This window comes from Corythoichthys intestinalis, chromosome 17, assembly GCF_030265065.1.
Source record: "Corythoichthys intestinalis isolate RoL2023-P3 chromosome 17, ASM3026506v1, whole genome shotgun sequence".
NCBI lineage: Eukaryota > Metazoa > Chordata > Actinopteri > Syngnathiformes > Syngnathidae > Corythoichthys > Corythoichthys intestinalis.
In genome coordinates this window covers 5,252,688-5,263,291 of record NC_080411.1, presented here as the reverse complement: position 1 = coordinate 5,263,291, position 10,604 = coordinate 5,252,688, and the positions used below count along the sequence as shown (strand labels likewise).

The 10,604-nt window shown below is 38.8% G+C and overlaps 2 long non-coding RNA genes across 8 annotated transcripts; one reads left to right on the top strand and one right to left on the bottom strand.

Moving 5' to 3' along the window:
• Positions 1 to 3,421: 3,421 nt before the first annotated feature.
• On the top strand, positions 3,422 to 7,370 carry LOC130905638 (uncharacterized). 7 transcript variants are annotated; one of them, XR_009061128.1, is made up of 12 exons: positions 3,429 to 3,922; positions 4,601 to 4,728; positions 4,867 to 5,004; positions 5,106 to 5,181; positions 5,460 to 5,563; positions 5,639 to 5,693; positions 5,811 to 6,229; positions 6,431 to 6,502; positions 6,590 to 6,661; positions 6,796 to 6,911; positions 7,012 to 7,123; positions 7,219 to 7,370. It is a non-coding gene; the product is annotated as an uncharacterized LOC130905638 (long non-coding RNA). The 7 variants fall into 7 exon arrangements; XR_009061126.1 differs by having other exon boundaries at positions 3,433 to 3,922; positions 6,825 to 6,911; XR_009061127.1 differs by having other exon boundaries at positions 3,426 to 3,922; positions 6,431 to 6,661.
• On the bottom strand, positions 4,729 to 10,012 carry LOC130905639 (uncharacterized). The gene is made up of 2 exons (XR_009061131.1): positions 8,322 to 10,012; positions 4,729 to 8,249 (listed from the first exon to the last, which is right to left on the bottom strand). It is a non-coding gene; the product is annotated as an uncharacterized LOC130905639 (long non-coding RNA).
• Positions 10,013 to 10,604: the final 592 nt, after the last annotated feature.

Below are 10,604 nucleotides of genomic sequence, written 5' to 3'. Positions count from 1 at the left end.
TTTACAAATTTTATTAAAATGAAAACATTTAGAGGGGTTTTGATATAAAATTTCTATAACTTGTACTAACATTTTTCTTTTAAGAACTACAAGTCTTTCTATCCATGGATCGCTTTAACAGAATGTTAATAATGGCAATGCCATCTCGTTGATTTATTGTTATAACAAACAAATATTATGTACCTTATGTTGAATGTATATATCCATCTTGTGTCTTATCTTTCCATTCCAACAATAATCTACAGAAAAACATGGCATATTTTAGAGATGGTTTGAATTGCGATTAATTAATGTTTAAGCTGTAATTAACTCGAATAAAAAATTTAATCATTTGACACCCCTAGTATTTACCTAAAATAAAAGCTAACTAATACTATGAAGTCTTATGATTTGTATCCGTTAAACCACATTTTTCTATCCCCCCCCCCTTTTTTTTTTTTCTCTTTTTTAACTTTAAGGGTTAGGGCACCAACATATTCATAGTTAGTGTCGGCGTTCAATGTATTTCTTGTTGTTGTTTGTTTTTTTCCGTCTCTCTCCCCCTATGTTCTTCTGTTCCCCCATAACCTGTTCGCTGCTTTGTCTTAATAAACGTGGTATGGTTAATGATCACAATGGGAGTATGTCATACTCCCATGTAAAATATTAAAACTGTTCAGCCCATCGGCCACTCAGATTTCCATTCTCTGTGTAAAACTGCTGAACCGGACAGGTTTCAAAAAAGAAAAGAAAAAAAAAAAACACAGTTTTTATTATTAAATCACTCACCTAACAAGTCTTCTCGTTCTCTCTGCAATTGGTCAAGTGCTTGTTGATTATTTTTGACCGCCTCTTCGGTCTTCAATTTTTCATCTCCTGTGTCCCCGGACACCTCAGCCAAGTTGTCTGTACACAAACAAAATTCTCAGTTTTCTTAAACAAGAACAGTTAAACATGCCTACATTCATTTAAATAAATATTTGTATCCGTTCAACCACATTTTTCTATTATTAAAGCACTCACCTAACAACACTTTTCTTTCTTTCTTTAACTGGCGGATTTTCAGTTTTATTTTGCGTTGTAGCTTTTCCGTCACAAGCTTTTCAAGGGCTTTTAAAGACTGCTGGTCATCCATGAGTTTATCCTGCGCATAGAAACAGAAATACTATATGCTCATTATCTGGGCTTTGCCTTGGCAAAGACCAAGATCGTGTTGTTCTGCAACTTTAATGCGTTGATGTTTTTTTTTTCTTTTCTGAAATATAATCTGCGTTTTTTTCAGCGCACTGCACAGCCCGAACCATTTGAGCAATCGGCACCGTTCAAGTATTGAAACGACCGGAATTTTCACGCGACACAGGGAATTTTTCAAACGGCCCCGAAAAATTTCCCGGTTTCCCGTTACCGCCGATTTTCCGGGGGAAAAAAAAAAAAAGTTTCAAAATGTATCTAGCCTTACAATTTTTGACCAAATCACATAATTTGGATGTCTAAACTTCCAGGACGGTGAGGGGCATAAAACTGTATACAGACAGAATTTACGGGTTCGCGGAAATTTTCCCAAAATTCCTTTCCCATTCATTTTTAATGGGATGCAACGTTCAAATTTCCCATTCACTCCCAATAGAATTTACATTGCATTGATGCCATTGACGGCCATGTTTGTTAAATCTATTGATGCCAATGTACTTGGATTCCATGATGCATATGTAAGTCCATGCCATTTACAGCCATGGAAGTCGAAATTTCCCATTCATTTTCAAAGGCATTTACTTTGTTTAATGCCATCGACGGCCATATTTGTATTTATAAAGAGCACTACCACGTTTCATGTCCTCGATCTCTGGAGACGCCATTTCACTCTCAAACTCGTGGCCGATGTAGATGTGGTGAGGTAACTTCTCTGCAGATTGGACACCGTGGCTCTCTTGGCACTTGTACTTAACCTCAGATTGCAAGAGTCTTTCTGCAGGCATTGAACCACCACACGTTCGGAACCCCTCAGGCTGTAGATGTGTAATGGGTTGAATGAGAACAGGACTTCTATTCCAGATAGCTCGTCCTTGTCACATCCATCCCGGACGAGCCCCCCAAATGTTGCAGCCTGGATAGGGATATTGAAATGAACACTCAGACCACGATGCTTTACTTTCAATAGTTTTGTATCGGTCGTGAACGATTCGTTCTTTTTGAACGAATTGTTTGGGTGAACGAGACCGAACTGATCACCTTCTGCACTGATGAGTTCAAGTTGGGGCTTGCTTGCTGTGTGGGAGGGCGTTGAGCAAGCGGCAGCGTCTGACATCACGTACGACCAATCAGACGCCAGCCTCATCGCGTGCTGGGGAGGGAGCGGAAACAGAATCAGAGCTTCACTTCCATGTGTGGCCAATAAGCAGCCAGCATGCAGGCAGGGGGCAAGACTGAGTTATTTCACTTCCCGTTCAGTGACTCGGTCCTCCGGTTCCTGACCGAGATTGCTGCTACCTTGACTTTCCAGTCACGCAGTGAACGGGTCAAAAAAATGAAAGGAAATGACTTTGTCACATATTTGTTCATGTAGAGCCTATCATATGCTGCTCAAACACACAAAAGCACCACGCAAACCTACAGTCCCTGACAAAAGTCTTGTCGCCTATCCATTTTGTAGAAACAATTGCTAATAACCTGACTTTTAATTATTCAATTGGTTTCAGAAATGGCTCATATGTAAGCTAAGACCCTCCCAAGTGATGTTGAATATACAAAAATATATTTGTTTCACTGAAAAAGGATCTATCATTTAATGAAGACATAAAGGTCAAATTTTGGCAAGACAAAAGTTTTGTCGCCTACAGAAAGTAGTGTGAAAATTGAACAAAAAATGTACTTCAAATACAAAAATATGTTAAATTACATAAGCGAATTAAATTAAGTAGTGGTGCTGCGAGATCCGAATTTAATATTTTGTATGACTTCCGTGGGCTTGGAGTACTGCATCCATGCGGTTCGGCAAGGATTCATACAATTTATTGATGAAGTCATCAGGAACATCAAAGAAAGCGGTCTTGCATGTCTGCCAGAGTTCATTAACATTCTTGGGTTTCATCTTCAATGCTTCCTCTTTTATGCTGTTCATGTCTGGTGACTGGGCTGGCCAGTCCTGGAGGATCTTGATCTTCTTTGCCTTGAGGAACTTTGAGGTAGAGATTGAAGTATGAGATGGAGCACCATCCTGCTGCAGAATGTGTCCCTTTTTATGGTTAGGAATGTAAGAGGCAGCTAAGATTTGTTGATATTTCAGACTAATGATGTTGCCTTCCACCCTGCAGATCTCTCGCGCACCCCCATACTGGCTTTAACCCCAGACCATGATTTTGCCGCCACCGAATGTATGGGGTCAGATTAGTCTCATAAGTACTCGTACACACATTGTGGGATTCATAAACACATAGCATGCGAAACACACACACATTGTGGGATTCGTACACACATTGTGGGATTCGTAAACACATAGCACGCGAAACACACACACATCGTGGGATTCGTACACACATAGCACGCGAACCACACACATTGTGGGATTCGTAAACACATAGCACGCGAAACACACACACATCGTGGGATTCGTAAACACATAGCACGCGAAACACAAACACATTCACCAAATGTGTGTGTGAATTGTTTTACGCGCATTTGTAACGTGCTTCCAATTACAAATTCCCACTTACGAATACAAATTCCCACTTACGAATGTGTGGATCGTTTTGATACCCGTCATGCGCAACTGAGAAGAACACATGCATTTTTTTAACTGGAGCCCGTCTTCAGCCAATCAGACGTCTTCTTCTTAAACAGCCAATCACAAGGGCTGGGCTGTTTCGTTACGTCACTGCTGTGCGCCTTCAAGTCCGGCTGGAGATTCCTTTTAGACTACAACGCAGTTCATGCGGTTGTCGTGCGGGTAAGTAAATTTCTAAAGTATTTTCTTTTTATAGTGCCTTTTGACCACTAACCTATGTAAGCAATTACATATACACGAAATACTTAATTGGAATATTGTTGATATTGCAAGACGAAAGCGTAACGAAGTTAACGTCTCATGATAAGGAGTAAACACTAGCTTCCTTGCTTCTATTGTTGTCGTTGGAAGGGAGTAATATTTCTAAAGTATATTCATTGTATAGTGCGTTTTGTCCGCTAACCTCTGTAAGCAAATACATATACACGAAAGACTGAATTGGAATATTGATGATATTGCAAGACAAAAGCGTAATGAAGTTAACGTCTAAGCAGTAAACATGTTGGTCGCCAAAGTTTTAATGGCGATTCGGTTATTGTTCAAGAGAGATTTTTTTACATTATAGCCGGTTAACAGCGTACGGAAGTTAGCATTGTATGATATAAGCATTAAACATTTGGGTCACCTGGGTTTTAATGGAGTTTCGTGCTTGAAATCATACAGAAATTAACCATATGGCTAGTGACCCAATTAAGCCATTATATTTTGAGAAGGCTAAGTCCTATATATATTAAAATTTTTCAAAAAAGCTTAACTGCTAATCATTGTTTTCGGGAGTGTATGTATAAAGTATTTGGAAGTCATTTTTCAAATTTGTCTTTCTGTGCATGTGCTTTACAGTTGGTGTACAACATGGAGAAGAGGTTCCAGGAGATTTTCAATTTTATGTCTAGGGGTGAATTCCCTAATTTATAGTGAATCTCAGAAATGTGCTTTAAGAAGATATATGCAGAAGCTCAAACTGAAGGGTGAGTAGGCAAAGTATTTGTGATGTTGCTGTTATTTATAATATATATATATGTGTGTGTGTGTGTGTGTGTGTGTGTGTGTGTGTATACAGCTATATAATTGTTATTTGTGTGTATTTGTGTTTATATGTGATCCAGTCCCAAACAGAAGCACGATCACTGTTTAATGAAGTACACTCGGCTTCAATTGGTGCACACACAGGCACTGTTAAAACCAGATCCTCAATGTACTCCAGAAATTATTGGGATGGCATGACGGTGGACATTGACTGATGGGTATGTGATGGTTTATTTCTGCATTTTGTCACTAACTAATTTTGGTGAGCTATTTCAGATCTTATTAACCTGACCCGTTTCTCATGACGATTTGTTTTAAGGTCTCTGAATGCGACGGATGTCAGAGGACTGGTAACTCTTTGGCTGTGTGTGACACAGCCATTACAAAGCATTAAGGTATATTTTCATACTGACCGTGTGTAATCAAATAAAGAAATGTATTTCTGGTTTTTATTACATGCGTGAAAAATTGGAAACAGCTTTGTCTAATGTCACGCATGTATTTAATATTTGGACATGCGTGAAAATTAGGTTTTTATGTGTTCCCTTCATATCAAGGTGGGAGCCATCTACCCAGATTAAGTTAAAAACTTCAAAGATAAAACATGGTGCTCTTCAGATTTTGTAGGAATAGCTGTAAGAGATATGTTCAATATTGGATTTGCCTTTCACAGGTGTCTGCTGTTTGGGAGTTGGTTGGGATAGACCTGACTGGGCCTCTCCCAAAAACCAAGGATGGCTTTCAGTACATTCTTACTGCCACCGATTATTTTTCCAAGTGTGTTGAGGCCTTTCCTTTAAAAAACAAAACAGCATCAGAAGTGGCATAACGTATCTGCTCAATTGTTTATAGACACAGATGCCCCCAAAGAATCCTGTCCGACCAAGGAAGAGAATTTGTCAATTAGGTATCTGAATGCATTAAATTATTTTCACAGTGGGATTTTGGCATTGTTGTTTTCCCCCTTTTTTATTTATTTTTTATTTTTTTAATTGGATTTATTTACAATGTATCAATTTTTCAGCTCAACGATAACCTTTGTGCCTCCTGTGCATTGAAAGGAGTGTTACAGCTGCATATCATCCTAAGACGAATGGGCTGGATGAGAGGACAAATAGCAAACATAAAACGGCAAGTTGTTGTTGGTGTTCTAAAATGTATATCTAATTGTACCCTTCTACTTCGTACAGCTCTTACAAAATTGGTGAACGACCGACAGGATTTGTTTGGTGGTTTGGCCTATTCAGTAGATAATTTTGACCGGATGGTCATCTGGTCAAGTGCCGTAAATAATAACTTTTTTGATTTAACAATGTTGTGTTTTCAGTTAAATTACTGTGGGCTGCAGAGGATCAAGGCAAGGTGGAGGCTGTCGTTGGACCGTATAAATTATATGACACATCTTTTCATACGCTAAAAGGCAACGGCTGGCTGTCTGATGAAGTCAGTGGGAGCAATAAGTGTTTAGCAAATAACAAAGATTCTTGCCTTTTGTCAATTTTTTTATTTTGCTATGCAAGTATTTGATGCATACATGCATATCCTCATTGAAAGGCAGCAGCCAAGTGCTGGATATAGTTTTTCTCAATGCATTTATTTTTTGCCGGAGTATAGTTGTAATGTTGTTACCCTTTTTTTTAACAGGAGCCCATTCACCAACTCTCTGCTGTGGTAGCTGGGAGTCTGCTTTTGGGAAAATTTCAGCCTGTTAGAAAGGTAATCCATTTCATGCCAATATTTAGCTATATTATTTTAACGCCAGTAACCCAAAATAACAATAATTTGGTATTGTATGTTCTTCAGAGGAAATTCCCTGTTGAAAAAAAAAGTGTATTTGTCCTGTCCTGTCCTGTATGCGCTCATTGGATTTTAGTGGTTAGTGGGTTTCTTATATTTTCTTAAGACCTACCGATTCTGGAATGTATTATATATAGCTATTAATTTAGCTGATGCCATACAGAAGTTAAATTTCATTAGTAAGTTAACTACATAAATCTGTCATTGTGCAGAATTACACAAAGGAACTAACCTTTTATAGATTGTCCACATTTCTAAGAGAACACTGGTGATCAACGATCCCTTGAGTAACGAGGACAAATATGAGCAAAATCTTGCGGAATTGGAGGTAACCGCTTCAGAAAGTTTAAATTCCTAGTATTATGTTAATATGGAAGTTAATAGTTCAATGTTCATCTTCATTGTTTTGCTTATAAAACAATAATTAGGAACTTCTTGAGGTTGGCGGGCCGTGAGTTCCAAATAGAAACTTGGACTACCAAAACTGTGGCCCATAACAAGCAGCAGAACAACAGTAGCTGTGGGGTTTTCACATTAAAGGTAATGATTTTAAGATTTCGGAGTCTCTGCAGTAAAACTTTGCTGCTGTTGTTGTTAAGCACTGATATGTAACAATGCCTAAAATGCCATTTCAGTTTGCGGAAGAGTATATGGCCAATGGAGATCTCAGGCACAACCAGACCCACCTTCCCGAAGTTCTGAAGGCTCGAGGAGATCTAGCCTGTGCCCTCCTACAGGCTGGGAGTCTGAGATGTCTATTTAAATTAAAAAAATGTCTCAAAACTTACTTGGTCTCCTCACCTCACATAATTGAACTCCTGATTGCTCTCAATGTCACTATTTACTTTCAAAGGCATCCAAAGAACAGATCTGAGGATTTGCTGCTGCGCTTTATCCTCTCTTGCCATCATTGATCACTTATTAGGTTTGTCGCAATAAAAAAAGTGTTTAAAAAGGTAGTAAAATTCATGTGGCAGGTCTTAACCCCTTAATGCCTGCAATATGAAGCAATTGTCAGAGAATCACAAAATGTGAAAAATAAGGTCTTAAACCTTTTTTTTTCCAAATTTGTAAAGAAAAATGTGTAATAAGCGCTCTAATATCTATTTTCCTTGTTAAATCCTGTTTTTCTCATGGAACATGCAGATGCATGAGTTGACTTGCATCCATTTTTTTTTTTTTTTTTTTTTTGAGGAAAGAGTTCTAAATCCTAAGTGTATCAAATGTGATTCATTTGGCAAGAAAGCTCTGTTGCTCCAAGTCTTTCAAAAAATATATTTTTTTATATCCGTAATAGACTACCATCCTTTAAATACTGTCACTGTAGGTAGCATTTTTAACAGGCTTATAATGTCTATTTTTTTCCTTTTAAAATGGTCTTAAATTGGTTTAAGCATAGACATCACAATCATACATTAAGAAGTCTGAATTTTCCCAAGTATGACTTTCAAATAGGCTTGAAATGGAGAAAGTAATCTTAAAAAGATTTATTTAGCGGAAAAAAAGCCTGTTAAAAATGTGCCACATATAGTACAGTATTAGACATCTAATCTTGCTCTCATCATCCCTCTGCTGAGCGGTTCAATGAGTTTTTCACCAGTTGACATCCAATACATTTGAAGTGCATGGGAGGTCCTCCCACTCAAAATGGATGGGACGTCTTCAGCTGTCAATGACAGAGAAAGGCAAAACCGTTAAACGTATGCTACACGTACGCTACATTTGTTCGACGGGACACCTTGCATCGATAGTCCCCGCGGTCGAGTTGAGCTGTCAAAAACGGGGCTCCTACTTTTACAAAAGCTCCCCATTTGTCACTTGTCACTCAGTACACCGGACTTGAAGGCGCACAGCAGTGACGTAACGAAACAGCCCAGCCCTTGTGATTGGCTGTTTAAGAAGAAGACGTCTGATTGGCTGAAGACGGGCTCCAGTTAAAAAAATGCATGTGTTCTTCTCAGTTGCGCATGACGGGTATCAAAACGATCCACACATTCGTAAGTGGGAATTTGTATTCGTAAGTGGGAATTTGTAATTGGAAGCACGTTGCAAATGCGCGTAAAACAATTCACACACACATTTGGTGAATGTGTTTGTGTTTCGCGTGCTATGTGTTTACGAATCCCACGATGTGTGTGTGTTTCGCGTGCTATGTGTTTACGAATCCCACAATGTGTGTGGTTCGCGTGCTATGTGTGTACGAATCCCACAATTGCGTGTGGTTCGCATGCTATGTGTGTACGAATCCCACAATGTGTGTGTGTTTCGCGTGCTATGTGTTTACGAATCCCACAATGTATGTACGAGTACTTATGAGACTAATCTGACCCCATACGAATGTGACTGTTTTGTGGCAAAAGGTGGATTTTTCAGATGAATCTTCCATTGAATTACACAATAGTCGCCGCAAATATTGCAGGAGACCTACTGGAGGCGAGATTCACTCAGAGAACAGTTTGGTGGTGGCAAAATCATGTATGTTATGTAACATATTTTTGTATTTGAAGTACATTTTTTTGTCCAATTGTCACACTACTTTCTGTAGGCGACAATACTTTTGTCTTGCCAAAATTTGACCTTTATGTCTTTTGGAGGGTCTTAGCTTTCATATGAGCCATTTCTGAAACCAAATGAATAATTAAAAGTCAGGTTATTAGCAATTGTTTCTACAAAATGGATAAGCGACAAGACTTTTGTCAGGGACTGTAGTAAGCATGGTTTAGTGTACTACTTTTCTCAACAGACTCAGGACTACATATGACGACATACTATCATATTTACAGTAGTTTAAAACTCATTCGCCAGTAGCTACGAGCCAAGCAAAAGCTGAGCTGTGGACGCGTCACGGCAGCACAGGGGGGAGAGAATGTCAACGTATGGGGGCTTCATGGCAGCGATATTTATTTAGTATGATCACCTTAATACAGATTTGCAATGAAACAGTATATACATGTCCATTTTTTCCTCGAGTGTTTTATTTTTTCTTTTGGCGTCAAAGCGTGGCGGGTGTTGGTTGGTTTGACAAATTAATGTCCATCTGTCCATCCAGCGCCCAAAAACAACGTACGCGGGCACGGGAGAAGCAGCAATATGGCTACAATTTTCTTAACAGACTAATGAGAGTGGAAAGGCAACATTGTAAAGAGCAAACAATTATTTCTCGTCAGCATTTGACAATCTGAGATGAAGGGACAACAGGGGAGCTGACTGGATTATTTATTTACGCAAAATGGCAAAAAGTATATTTCAATACGATCATCTTAATACTGATTTGCAGTCAAACTGTTTTGTATCAAAACGAAGTATTGTTTACATTTCAGAGCAACACATTTAAAACCAGTTATTTACACTTTAGTTTTAACGATAGTTACCATAAATAATAGTGATGAGCATAATAACAAAAACACAACAGCGCGTGAGGTAAATAGGATGTCTTGGTCGTTCCATATTTAGAAATTAAACTTTCGATTTCTCTTTTTGCATGACAGCAAGCGTGCCACGTAGGCTGGTAGCAGCAATATTCTATATGTGATCAAGATCATGCTAGAGAAAGTCCGTGCACCCCCCCCAAAGAGATCCCCCCCAAGATGGTCATCCATTGAATATGGTACGCCCGCCGGTGTCATGCCACTGTAGTTAGCCCAATCAAAAACTTTATCCCCTGGGCGGAGCCACTGCACTGCATTGATTTGATCGATTTCTGTGTTTTGGTGATGTAGTTATCTACGAGGTTTTAAAACATGGCACAACCATCAAAAAACAACTTTTTATTTCTGTCGTACAACGTAACATACGTAGTAGGAGTGGGAACCTCTTGTTACCTCACGATACTATACGATTTGCGATACAAAGCTCACGATAAGGATGATCTGACAATATTGTGATACAACGATGATCGTTACATTGGTCAGGAAATCATTCTAGGATAGTTTACAAACAACTAATAAACAGAAAAACAACCTTCCACTGTGAATCGGAATGAGTTTATCACTAGTAGACGTCCAATCCATTTGAACTGGGA